We start from the raw sequence: 14022 nt of genomic DNA on the forward strand, positions 1-14022 counted from the left end.
GAACAGTCACATGCTTCATGAATACATACACAGTATGTATTTCTTAATACACTCAGAATAGGAGGATATTAAAGAACCAAGCAGATATTATACCAAGAGTGCCAGGTGGGGATTGCATGGCACTGCAGAATGGCTCTCCTATCAAAAGGGACAGCAACTTCTCCATTTTAGAAAATTAAAAGTTGTTAGTATGTCTTTTTGTTTTTCATGTTGGCAATTCTTTTTTTTTTTTAAACACAGGGCTGGCCTAACAAAACTTGCCTGCGGACACAATGTAGCCTATGGGCCAGGAATTTGAGGTCTCTGAATATATACGTACAAATGAGAAACAGCAGAACAATAACAATAACAAAAATCCTCTTAAGGGAGATACTCTTCTTCAAATAGACATAAGCTCTGCTGCTGTGCTCACTTTCTGCCTAGACATTTCCGTGCACATCTCCACTATATGCCCAAAAGCCTACTGTGGTGCTCAGCGCACAGTTGACACTCAAAACAATATGTGTGGAATTAATGAATATCAGATTTAGGGCAATAGCTGCCACACTTGGCTCCACAGAAGACCATCTGGGGGAGCAATGCAGAAACACTGATCCCCTGGCCTCACTGCATCAGAACTTTCAGGCACCAAGCCCAGAATTGTTCCTTGTTTTTTTTTTTTTAACTTTCCAAAGTAATTCTGCTGCAGAGTCATTGATGCATATAGGAACCGCTGGCTAGGACACAGTGAGCCTCCAAATTCTAGTCCCAGCTGTCGGTGACAAGCCTAAAGGCATCTTCACCTCTGTGGCTTTTTTTTTTTTAAACATTTTTAACTTGGTTAAGTTTTCCCTGAATATTCCCCTTTTGCTAGCTCTGTGATTCCTTGTAACAGGGAAGGACGAGGCAGAATGGAAAGTTAAAGTTATTCCCCTAATGAGCTGCTTCCAAAAGCACAGGTTGTTTCCAAGAAAACACTGAGGAGATTGAACAAAGGCCTCAGCTGGAAACAGATTAACAGAGAAGGGTCTGGATGTCCAGAGGGGTGACTAGACTGAAGAGAAGAATGGTTACCTAGAGTTCTCAGGGAGATGGACTTGGAACAGATTCCAAGAAACAGAAGCCAGGACAGGTAGCCTGACTGGAAGGGCACATGGATAGAGATAATCTGGATGGATAAATGATCTGTGATCCATCCCTCCAAGCCTTGCTGATTACCACTTGCTTTACAATTCACAGGCTCTGTGAAGACTCTGGGAAATAAAATAGGACATGAGGAGGCAGAAAGAAGATTTGCCATAAAAAACAAACAAACAAACAAACAAAAAGATCTAAGCAAAGTTACAGAAGTATAGGAATCGGAATTCCTTGTGCCATCTGAATGTGGGAAGGGTCCCAATTCCACCCCCTAACCCCCATTTACAGTAAGGCTTTTTATGTAAACTTGGAGGTGATACTTAGTTGAAAGGATCTTGTGCAGATTAATTAGTAACTGTGAAACACTTTGGCGGGTACAATAAGAATGTTCCCTATTTTGGTTACATAATCTACAAATTTTGCACTTTGAAAGCTGACTGATGAAGGTTTTATCGCAAGAAAGCCGAGAATGCTGAACTTCAGTGAAAAATTGTCTCCCCATGAATTTCTCCTGAGCCCAATTAATTGTAGGGTCAGACATCAATTATTTTATTTAGCAAAACTGGTGCTTTGAAATGTATTTTCAAGAAACAACAAAAAAGACCGATTCTGGTTTATCATAATGAAAATCTTCCTGTTTAATGTTCATTTGAGAGATGCTCTATTTTATTAGAGCATGTGTATTTGAATAGATAGTTTATTGTCATCTGGGCATTTTGAAAACTTCATATTTTATGATATAGAGGATACAAAGGACATGTGGATATTCAGGTCCTTGGGAGGTGGTGTGTTTTTTGTGAGATACACTTCCTTGGTGCAGGAACAGAGGAAAGAAATCAAAAACAAAGCCGCTGGCTCTGTAGGGACTAACTACTAAAAGGTGGGAAATGGCTGAAGATTTGCAGCCACAACCCAAATTCTCTTAGCCACACTCAAGGTTGATACTTAGTTCAAGTGTACATGGCAGAGCCAGGGCATTATGCACAGCGGTCATCCATTCTGATTGGGCAATGCTGTGTCCTTCCTAATATTTTGACGATCACCCTTGGTACCTTGAGAATAATACATCAGTGGATTTTTTCACATTATACAGGAGTTTATAAATGACCTTTTTTTCTAGTGCTTTAAAAAGAAAGCTGCCCATTAATTTCAATGTGTGCTAAGATATCTTCCTCTCAGCACGTGGTCTCCTGTGGACACAGGTATGACATAAAAGAACACATATCTAGCACAGGATGGATGATGGCAATGAGATCCAACTATTTAATGTGCCCCTGGGGGAAGGACTGTTACTTTGAAACTTCAGGATTTGATTTACTGCAAGTATTTAGTACCGAACAGTGGTGCTCAGAAATGTTTCTAAGTATTAAGGGCAAATAGTAATGGTAATTCCTGTCATTTACTGACTGCCTTGTGCCTGGCGCTGAGCTTATCAAATCCTCCCAACAGCCCTCTGAGGGAAGTACTCTGACTATTCCCATTTCTGGAGAAGGAAACTAAGGCTTAAAAAAGTGAAGTAATATGTCATCACCCAGCTACTGAACAGTGGTTTAGAGTTCATTTCATGCAAAGTCCCTCACAACAGTCTGAACATCAAGGCTTCACTCCCCACATCTACACTGGATTTGTTCAGAAAGTAGGCTCTGTGTGCTGTAAGAGATGACAGAATGACCTGGCAGAGAGCCTTCCAGAACCACACACATAAAATTCAGACCTGCATGGCCTGTCATGCAAGCACATTCTATTACGGTAGCTCATCTTCTACAAGGTTACCACTCCAGGGGATGATGTTTCTAAGAACTAGGGAAGTGCACGGCTAGCAAAACACTTCCCTCTTGGAGGGCTGGCAGCCATCCATGTTCAAAGCAGTATATTCTTGAAATAGAAAGCCAGGTCTCTGAACATCGTGATTCCTCTCTGGTTTCTATTTCTGTTTATACTTTTATTGCTTTCTTTATTATTTTACTGAAATATTGTTGCTTTACAGTACTGTGCTAGTTTCTGTGTATAGTGTAGTGATTCAGTTATACATTTATATATAATCTTTTTCATGTTCTTTTTCATTATGCGTTATTACAAGCTATTGAATATAGTTCCTTGTGCTATAAAGTAGGACCTTGTTGTTTGTTTATTTTTGTTTATACTTTTTTTCTCAGATTTTCTTCATAGATTCCCCTCGTCTGTTCTTCAATAAAAGGGGTAGGGAATGTGGAGAAGTATGGATAGACACATAATAAGGAACAGTTTTACATGCTCAGGTTTGGGGGATTTCCCACATGTACTGCTTATCGGTCAGTATTTCTATCCTTAAAACAAGACAAGTTTATGTGAACATTGATTTGATTATAAATGATGCACTGGACTGACTTTGGCATTTAGCACATGTTTCCTATATTGCTATTTTTTTTTCTGTAGTCCTGTTTCTCCAAGCAGATGGCTACTCAAGTTTGCTGAGCACTTATTAAATGCCATGTTCTATACATAGTGTTTTACATGGGTTATACCAACTAAACTTCACACAAACACAGAGTGTAGGCACTGATCTTACACTAAGGAATTTGAGTTTGTGTTTTGAGGAATTTGAGTTGGAGAGATGAAGCTGTTTTCACTTAACTAAGTAGTGACATGGTGGATAGAAGACCCCTCAATCTCTACGTCCCTACCCCCACTCCGCTATACTGCCTCCTACCTGCTAGACTTTCTTCTGCTTCTCACTACCCAAACTACATCATTAATTTCTAAGTCAACAAATATACAAAAAAAGAAAAATGACACTTCCAAGTGGTCTCACTGAACCAAGTAATTTTAACTAAGCAATCATTCATTGATTTTCTACATATATATACATGTATACACACATACACACAGCTGGTGTATTTTATTTACATGTTTGCAATCATACATACACATTGTTCTACAGTCTATTTTTTACATTCAAATTTTATAAACTTTTGATTTAATTTAATAAGTAATATACATTTACTGTGTAAAGTACAAAAAGTCAAAAAGAAGAGTATCAAACATTACCAAAAATCACATAATCTAGATAAAACCACGGGCTAAAATTATGAAGTTGGAGAGTATCAAGTGTCGGTAAGCTGATGAAACAAAAAGAACTCTTATACCCTGACTGTGGGAGTGAAGGTACATACTGACCACTCTGGACAATAAGGAGACATCATTTGGTAAATCGAAGGACAGAAGTTCCTCTCCTGGGTGTAAATGCTATAGACACTCCTGTGAGCATACACCATTCAAGATGTACAAAGATGATTCCAGTAGCATTATGGGTGATAGCAAAAACATAAAACAAACCAATGTCCTTCAACAAGTATTGGATAAATGAACAATGGTAGATTTAATCGATGGAATACTCCAGGGCAGAGAGAATTAATTGAAGTATACTTACACACATCCACATAACCAAATCTCAACAATATAATGAATTTTTGAAAAAGCACACTGCAGAAGACTAGAGTAGAATTCCATGTATGTGAAATCAAAAAAAATTTAACAATTGTACAGAGGTACATGAATACCTAGTAAAACTAAAAAGGCAAGAACATGATAAATGCAAAATTCAAATGGTGCCAACCTCTAAAATAAGGAGAGGCTGGGTTAAAATAGCCTTAAATAGCCTAAAATAGTTTGAAATAGCCTTCAAAGCCACTGATAATGTTCTATTTCTTAAGTTGTGTAGTGAGCCCACGAGAGTTTATTTTGTCCTTTATAAATTGTATATATATATATATATATATATATATATGCAACATATACTCTTTTTTATGTGTGAAATGTCTCACTATAAAAGCAAACAGTATAGGGTTTTTTTTTTTTTCCCTAAGTACTATAAAGAGGGAGACAAGAACAAAGAGTTCAGGCAGAATATGATGGCAAATTGGTTTTACTTTACATGTCAGCTCACTGGTTGTAGCTTCCTGAAAAACTATGTTAAATAAGTGTGCTCAGACCAAACTGAGTTCACCTGGAAGGAATATCATGCTTGACTGCCAATGCCCATCATAGGTTCAAAAGGAACCCACATTGACTCTAGTGCTTTGTGATACGGACTTCTGGTGCAGGATGTAAGTTAGAATTAAGGCTGTTTTTGTAGCATGCCCCAGCCTTCTGTAGGGTGATGAGTACTTAATGAGACACTAAAAGATGTGAATTTCATTTTAGAAATATGAGGAAGCATCAGGCTTTGGAATAAAGATGTATGTAAAGAAGTGATGTAGGGAAATTTACCTGGTAGCAACTTGCAAAATTATAATAAGATAAACCAGATTATTAAAAACAGTGGATTACTATGAGGGAGAGTTTTCAAAACCTGTGTGTCTTTGCTCTATCCAAGAAAAATCTGAGGCTTGGGAATGTACATATTTGAAAAAGTTCTTAATGTAATTTGATCCACACAGCTATTTGAGAATCACTAAGTAAGTCATTAATTATTCCTCTAAAATGCACTAAGTAGTATTAGATAGCCAGATGAATCAGAAACAATGATTGTTCCAATCTGACGTGAATCAGCAGTAATCACACAGCCTTGACTATAGTTAACAGCATAAATTTGTCAATCATACATATTGTCTAAACAGTGTTCAAAGTATGCACTAAGTTTGATTCTGTTTATATATTTCTACTTTACAATCAAAAAGTTATCTCATGACTTTATTTATTTTCTTTATAACATAAAAAGTACTGATAAAAAGAATACAGTTCCAGGGTTACCCAAAGTGACCTAATAGTTAAAAATAGTGTGTTAAGTTTCAGAGTATTCAATAGGCAGAAAATACATGGAATGTGTGGAAAACTGGAACACAGTCTTCAAGATAAAAGAGAATAGATGGGCATTTAAGAAGATAATATGACCAGAGAAAAGGTTTAAAATTAGCATATATATTTTACTGCTTGGGAACAATAATCTCTGGTGGTAACAGATCTTCTAAGAACATTTCAAAAAAGATGTAGCGAAGCTAAGGCTTTTTGGATTAAATGCTCCTGGCAGAGTGTTGGTTTATGACACATTGTTTTTCTACAAAAAGGATATTAAAATGATTATACTCTGAGATCCAAAATGTAGAAAAATAAAAATATTCATTCATAGAAAATGTGAATTAGTATGAATAAGCTAAAGTATTTTCCAGGTCTAATGATATAAATTAATTCAGCAGAATGTCACAGGTACCACATATTAGACCTTTAATACTGTTACCTAATGTTATCTACAACATATTTTTAACAGTCATATCTTATGCAGAGATACTAATTTTTCTCCTCCACCTTCTCTCAAAACAAAACAACAGAGGGACACTTTCATCATAGCAACTGCACAAGCATGGGCAATATAGAGTCAAATTTGTGAGTGGACCATAGACATAAACTTGACAGCCCCACTTTTCCAATCAGATGATTACAAAAATGCCGAAGTTGGGCAGAATAACTGAGACAGTATGGAAAATGAAACTGGACAGGCCAGCTATGTGGTAATCATCCAACCAAGTCCTCAAATTAAGAGTTTTTCCGTTGGAAAGGAAGGTCAAGTACAAAGATAGCTCAAAGAACACAAAAGAACATTATCACTTCTTTGAAAATGGTTTTTTATCATATTTGACTGACAAGTTCAAGTTAAACTTTCAATTTGCAGTGGTGGATTTTGTAGAGTCATTGAGGACATTTATCAGCAACTCCAGGAATGTGAGAATCAGAAAGAACAACAGCTGATTTTTCTATATTGATCACAGACCACAAGGTAGGAAATAAATTGGAGACACTGACATGGAGGTCAGGCTGGCATGGAAAGGGGAAAAGTATTATGAGAATTTCTTCTTCATAAATTATAATATGAACTCACAACCTTATGATATAACAATATACATTGACTAGTTCAAGAGCATAACTTGGCTGACTTCGAGAAACTTGGTCGTTTAAAGAAGTCTTTATCTATTTCCAGATCATTTTTTCAGATCATTCTTCACTGGACATATGTCAGAATGTTTGGTTCCAATCTAACATTTGCAGTACAGTTTCATGAGCACTAAAAGTTATTTAATGATAAATAGTTATCTTCATTTTGTCTAAGAACTGCTATTTAAAAGTCCATAACAAACTTCCTAAAGTTTAAAGGATGAATACAGACAATATTCTACTCTAAAATAAAGCCTCTACGAGTGCTAGAAAGATATGGCTTGAACCATCTCCTCCAGAATCCTGTGGGTGCTTATTTTAAAAAGCAATTATACAGCCAGCTCCCTACTCTTAGATTAATTGAAGGAAGACACCAATGTGAGATCAAGAGAAGCATATTTTATACATATAGCCTAGATGATTCTCTGGTACAATGCGGTTGAGAAGTAATGGAAAACTCAATCTTCTAAAAACAATTTTACGTAAAGAACAAGCAATCTTAAAAACCTCAACATTTTTCCAAAACACCATATACAATATGATGAAAGTTCCAAGAGAAGTGTTGGGTTGTCTGTCCTGCAGGGCTACTGTTTCAAATATCCACTAGTTAACTCATAGCAATTAGTGGCTATTACCCCAAACTAAAACTAGAATGCCTATTATTTGCTATAAATTTTCTGAACAGCAAGCTGTCCTAAACATTTATCTACTCTCTGATGGGCTTTCAGTTTAGACTCTTCAATCTTGTCAAAGTAATTTTCTGAAGATGTGGATGCTATCTGACCACCGCCATCCTCAGTTGAGGCTTTGTGAAAACCATCCTTTTGGAATCCCCTCTATCCTATTTCAATAACTTGAAATCTACTTGGTATCAGTTTAACCAGATTCAAATGCCACCAGCACATCTGAAGTGTCCATAAAACCCTACCTGTCTATTCAGAGGCACCAATGTAATTATTTTATTTATACATTCACAGATTTGATAGCTGTATTAATTTATACTACAAATTCATTAAGCTCAAGGGAAAGCTCTTTTATTTAAATTGCATTTCAAGGTCAAGTTTTTTATTTTTCTTTTTTCCTGACAAAACATATAGAACCTTTAAACATGAAATTCAACTCTTTAGGGATACCAAGTGATAAAGCAAATAAATATAAATTCAGGGTGTGATCTGCCACCAAAAAAACCCTGATAACCAAAAATAAACAAACAAAAAAGAACCACTTAAATCACAATATCAGTAAAGCTGTCTTGATTTTACTGTAGCCTATACTTTACACACCATTCACAGGAGGTAAAGGACAGAGTTGAGAACTGGGTCCAATCTCTGCCCTTAATCACTCAACTGCTCTGCCTCTTAGTAAAGTTCTTCTTGATCTGGTTTTATTCCTTGATACTTCAAGCAGTCAGTCAATAAATATCTACATTCACAGGCATCCAAAACAATTTTAAAATTTCTGTTTATTCTGTTTTATTTTATTTTATTTGTTTAAATTTTGTTAATTTAATAAAATTACATTTTCTTTCATTACTTCTTTTCTCCATTTCACTCCTTTCTTGAGCCACACACATAACTCTGTCATTCCCACCTCACTACTTTCAGGTTAAAAGCCAGCAAAACAGGTATTCTTCCATAGTTTCCCTCATATTTATTAATTTAATTATATTTAAACAGACATGTATACATTCAGATATACATATTTATGCACACATATATACTTACACATAAAGCATTTGTCATTGATTTGTAAAATTTATGTTGTTTTTTCCTCAACTTGCTATTCTTACTAACACCTCATAAAAATTTCTCCAAGTCAGTGGCATAGCTCTAACACATCATTTTTAATAGCTATGTAGTATACAATGAGGAGATGTATCAAAATGTTTTCAACCCTTTTCCACACTTTGAGAGCCCTCATGTAACACACCCACAGGCACGCACTTTCATTTACATGAAATAGATCACCAAAAATAAAAATACATGTAAAATGTAATTTAAAAAATTTTAATAGGCAATACCAGATTGCTTTACTAAAAGTGTGAAAAAATCCATAATTCTACCAGGCAAGCAAATGCTGTCACTTTTTCACTTCTGACCTCTCATGAATTTAAGCATCTTTTTATATATTTGCCAGCTCCTTGGTTTTACTATTCAATGCATTGCGGGTTTGTTTCTTTGTTCATTTTTCTATTGAACTGCTTATAAAGACATAAAATTTACAAATGTCAATTTGTAGGAACCCTTTGTGTATCATGGACATTAACCCGTTGTGCCTGTCATCTACTTTGGAAATTTTCTTCAATATATTTTCCACTGATTCTCTTTATGCTAATATTTTCCATGGAGTTAGTTTCCACTAAGTTATACACAGAAAATATGTCCATATTTTACTCATATTTTCTGGGTTGCTATCTTGATTTAGAATAGTTTTTTCACCACTAAATTAAGTATGTTGCCTCTTAAACGTCCTTCTAAAATTTCATTTGTTCACATTTCAATCCTAAATCCATATAGAAACCATATATACAGTTATTTAGATAGAGTAAGGGAAGGGCCCCACCTTAATTTTACTCCACATGAATATTCATTTGTGTCAGCACCACTTCTTAAATGAATTATCCATTTACCATTAAATTGAAATGCCATCTTTGGTACACATTAAGTTCCTACACATAGTAGAATATATTTCTGCTTCTATATTCTAGTCTGCCAATCTATTTGTCTATTCTTACACCAGATCATGTAGATTTGGTTATAACATGTTTTTGGAAATAATGGCATGTTCATCTATTCCTTAGTTTAATATTAGTGGTTGGCCATTTAGCCTAACACATGTGGCTTTGATAGTTTTTGCTACACAGATCGTATCATATCTAAATACTCTGTTGCTGTTTTATCTATGTATTAAATGAAAAATAGCAACTGAACCCGATCAGACGGTCTTTCAGTGTGTATTTACTTATGGTCATATGGTTTTTCCAAAATGACTTGTTGACTCTGATGACATAGTAAAATACTCAATTCCTGGGCACAAACCTTTCTTGGTCAAGATTATTATCCTCTTAATACACTCCTGAATGCCAACTGTTAATATTTTAGTTAAATTTTTACATTTTAGTTAGAATTATTTTTCTTAAAATCACATGTATATTGGTCATTTCCTTTTTATATACTATATCAGCTTTTGACATTAAACTTATGTAGGATTCATAATATGAATTGTTGAGCTTTCTATATTTTTCTAGGGCATTTGCTTGGGATAGACAACAGTACACATTTATGGCCTTGCCCTGAGGACACGGCAACTTCCACTCATTGATACGATATAATTTCAAGGGAACCAGACAGTGTGTACACTCTGCAGAAGATGATGCTATAGTAATAACATCATGTTAATCAGACCAAATGAGCAAGATAGTATATCAAGGATTTTAGAAGGCCTGATATGATACATGTGTTCCAGAAGGTGGGAGGAAAATCCAACCAACATCCACTGGTCTGCCTCATAGCTGAACTTTTTTTTTTTTTAATGGTCTCATGACTAGGGGCAGATGGGGACATACTTACCAAAGTGAAGGACAAACTACTGCACATTATACCTCCCACCACCACTTAGGCTTCTTCTTTTTCTGAATACTTCCCTGGGCTGTTCATCATGTGGTACAAAGGCTGCCAGTGTTGAGTGGGTCCAGAGCAGGAAAAGACTCTGCAGCAGACCAAGGCGGGAATGCAAGTGGCCTTTCTCCTAGGGCCATATGACCAGGCAGATCCTAGGGTTTTAGAGGTTTCAGTGGTGGGTAAAATTTCTGGCAATTTCCAATAAGAGAATCACAGAGACCCCCTCAGGGTTCTGGAGCAAGTACATGCCTCTGCAGAGAAGTATACCACTTCAAAAACAGCCTCTGTAGTGCTACTGAACCCTGGTAAAGGGAGATGCCTAACATTATATGGGGCATTATATGACCATCCAGACAGAACCATCCATCATAACCCAGGTTCAGTCAGACCTTCCAAATCATATGATCAGGCAGGCCTCAGAAATCCATCGTAACATGAAAATGGTATTTCTGGGATCAGGCATGAGCAGGGCCAGAGTAGCCAGCCGTGTATGTGGGTGTAAATCAAAAATAAACCACTGTACCACATCTTCAGAGGTGACCCTGAGAGACAGCAGTGCAAGTAAACCTTCACAATGGCCAGAGTATCAGTTTTCTGTTACAACAGAAGTATCCCAAGACAAGAATAAATAAACGGACTGACGGGTGGCAGTAAATAGCTTGGCTAGTTGGTCAAGAGCCTAAAATAAGAAAGACTGGTAGATCAGGGACAGGGTAACCTGGGGAACAGGCATGTACCTGTACAGGAATACGTACCTGAACATTCCTGAACAGGGATACAGGAGTGAGAACACAATGCAAAGACCTTAGTATTACAAGTTAACACATACCAGACAGGCATCAAATAATCAAGTCAGTTGCCTTCGTGTTTTGGCAGTTATTAATAAAGCTGCCATAAACATCCACGCACAGGTGTTTGTGTGGCCATAAGTTTTCAAGTCCTTTGGGTAAAGACCAAGGAGTATGGTTGCTAGATAGTATGGTAAGAGTATGCTTATTTTTGTAATAAACTGTCAAAGTGGCTCCCAACTGTACAGCATTTTGTATGCCCACTAGGAATAAATAAGAGTTATTATTGTCCCACATCCTGACCAGTATTTGTTGTTAGTGTTCTGGATTTTCACCATTCTGCTAGGTGTGGAGTGGTATTTCATTATTTTTATTTGCATTTCCCTGATGACATACCATCTGGAACATCTTTTTATATCCTTATTTGCCGTCTGTATATCTCCTTTGGTGAGGTATCTGTTAAGATCTTTGGCTCATTTTTCAATCAGATTTTTTGTTTTCTTATTGTTGAATTTTAAGAGCTCTTTGTATATTTTGGGTAACAGTCCTTTATCAGAAATGTCTTTTATAAATATTTTCTCCAAGTCTGTGGCTTATCTTCTAATTATCTCGAGTATGTTTTCATGTGCTTAGTGGACATTTCTATATCTTTAGAGAAATGTCCGTTCAAGTCTTTGCCCACTTAAAAAACTGGGTTATTTGTCTTCTTATTGTTGCCTTCTAAAAGTTATTTACATATGGATACATGTCTCTTATCAGGCACGTGACTTTAAAATATTTTATCTCATTCTATTGGCTGTCTTTTCACTTTCTCACTGGTGTCCTTTGAAGCCCAAATATGCATCATTTTGACAAAGTCCAATTTGTGACTCTTTTTTTTGACGCTTAGATGATGTATCTAATAAACCATTGCCTAGTTCAAAGTCACAAAGATTTATAATTTTCTTCTAGGAGTCTTATAATTTAAGCTCTTATAGTTATGCATATCACCTATTTTGAAATAACTTGGCCTGTTGTGAGAGGAAGTGGTCTAACTTCTTTTGCGTGTGGATACCCAGCTATCCCAGCATTGTAATGACATTTCAAAGGAATAGTGAGGCATCATCTCGGAGAGGATTCCCTGTAAGAATGAGGTACCCATCTCTAACGCATAGAACATACCCTCAACTAATGACCAAGTAGAACACATACTTTTAGGAACCAGGAAGTAACAGTAGAAGTGGCCTCACTTATGACTCTCATTGATCTGCACTGCAAATTTCTCCTTTATATTTGCTGAAACTGTTAATTCAATATTTGTTCCCAGAGACAGAACATTTCCACCAGGGGACACAGCCAGAGTCCCACTGAACTTCAAGTTATAGTGTGTACCTTGTCTGTCACTCCAGGGTCCTCACGCTAGAAGAGCAATAAACAAATAAAGAGGGAAAGGAAGTTCCAGCCAAAGAGAATCTAGAATGGATAAGTAAAGTAGAAAGACAGTAAGTGTTGTTACAAACACTTATTTATACAGTATTTTTTATATGCTATCTGTATAATGATATACAGATTTTGCACCTGGAGACCAAATGCAGAGGTGAATAACATATCTTGTCCTATTACCTATTAGGGGACAGCTAATAGGACAAAATATTTTGGTAAGTTTCTCAAAAAGATAAAAAGAGAGAGAGAAAGAGACCAATGAGAATCTTGGAGAAGCTGTTTCCAAAACCTATTATACAAAGCAAGTAGATGTGTTCAACACAAGGGCTGGATTGCAGTGATCCCTTCAGAATGAGGCATTCATGACCCCACCTGCTGGACATGTAGTTGACTGAGTCCTCTTACAGGAACTGCCTTCAGCTTAAAAGAATCACCTTATTCAAAGCTGTTCCTCCCTCCTTAGGGACAGCTTGAAAGATCCAGTCTCATGCCTTTATGGAGCCAAAGAGGCAATCATTAAGGGCCAGCCCAGCCCAGATCTCCCCATAAGAGGGGCTGGGCCTTTGATGTAACTGCATCACAGCTGAATGCCTTCCTTGGTCCAGTCCTCTTTCTTTTACTCTCTCACCAGAGTTGATCCTGAGAGAACTCTAAAATGAACTTCCTATATGCAGCACTCTGTCTCAAAGTTGGTCTCCCAAAGAATACAATCTAAGATACCTTCCACTTTTAGGAATGAATCTTTGCAACACTCCTCAACAACTGTTCATGAGACATCCGTGTATCCCTAGGCCATATATTAAAAATGATAATCAGTGGCATGCAGAGCCCTCATGCTTAAAAAAAATACATATCATATCAAGAGTCAAATGAAGAAAAGAACAGCATAGAGACGATATGCAGTCTCCTGTATGATGCACTTGGATGTGAGTACTTGATCTTCTATGTAAATACTTAACATCTCATATATATACTATCTTCTTCATCTGCCATATGGGTTTAAGTAATAGGAACTGTGTTTGGTGAGTCATCTTAAGAACTAAATAACCTAAGGCACAAAAAGTCAAGCACAGAGCTAAACAAACAGTAGCTATTATTTTCATAATTGAAACTACTAGGAAAAAAAACTCATACAAGTGGGTTGAAGCCTCAGTTCTGACACTGCTAAA

General features: G+C 36.5%; 1 protein-coding gene across 3 annotated transcripts in view; it reads right to left on the reverse strand.

The window, feature by feature from the left end:
* CNTN3 (contactin 3) overlaps positions 1–14022 on the reverse strand; it is a 299279-nt gene that overhangs the window by 238685 nt on the left and 46572 nt on the right. The gene's annotated exons all lie outside the window — the stretch shown is intronic.

The sequence above is a fragment of the Vicugna pacos genome, chromosome 17 (assembly GCF_048564905.1).
Source record: "Vicugna pacos chromosome 17, VicPac4, whole genome shotgun sequence".
Classification (NCBI taxonomy): domain Eukaryota; kingdom Metazoa; phylum Chordata; class Mammalia; order Artiodactyla; family Camelidae; genus Vicugna; species Vicugna pacos.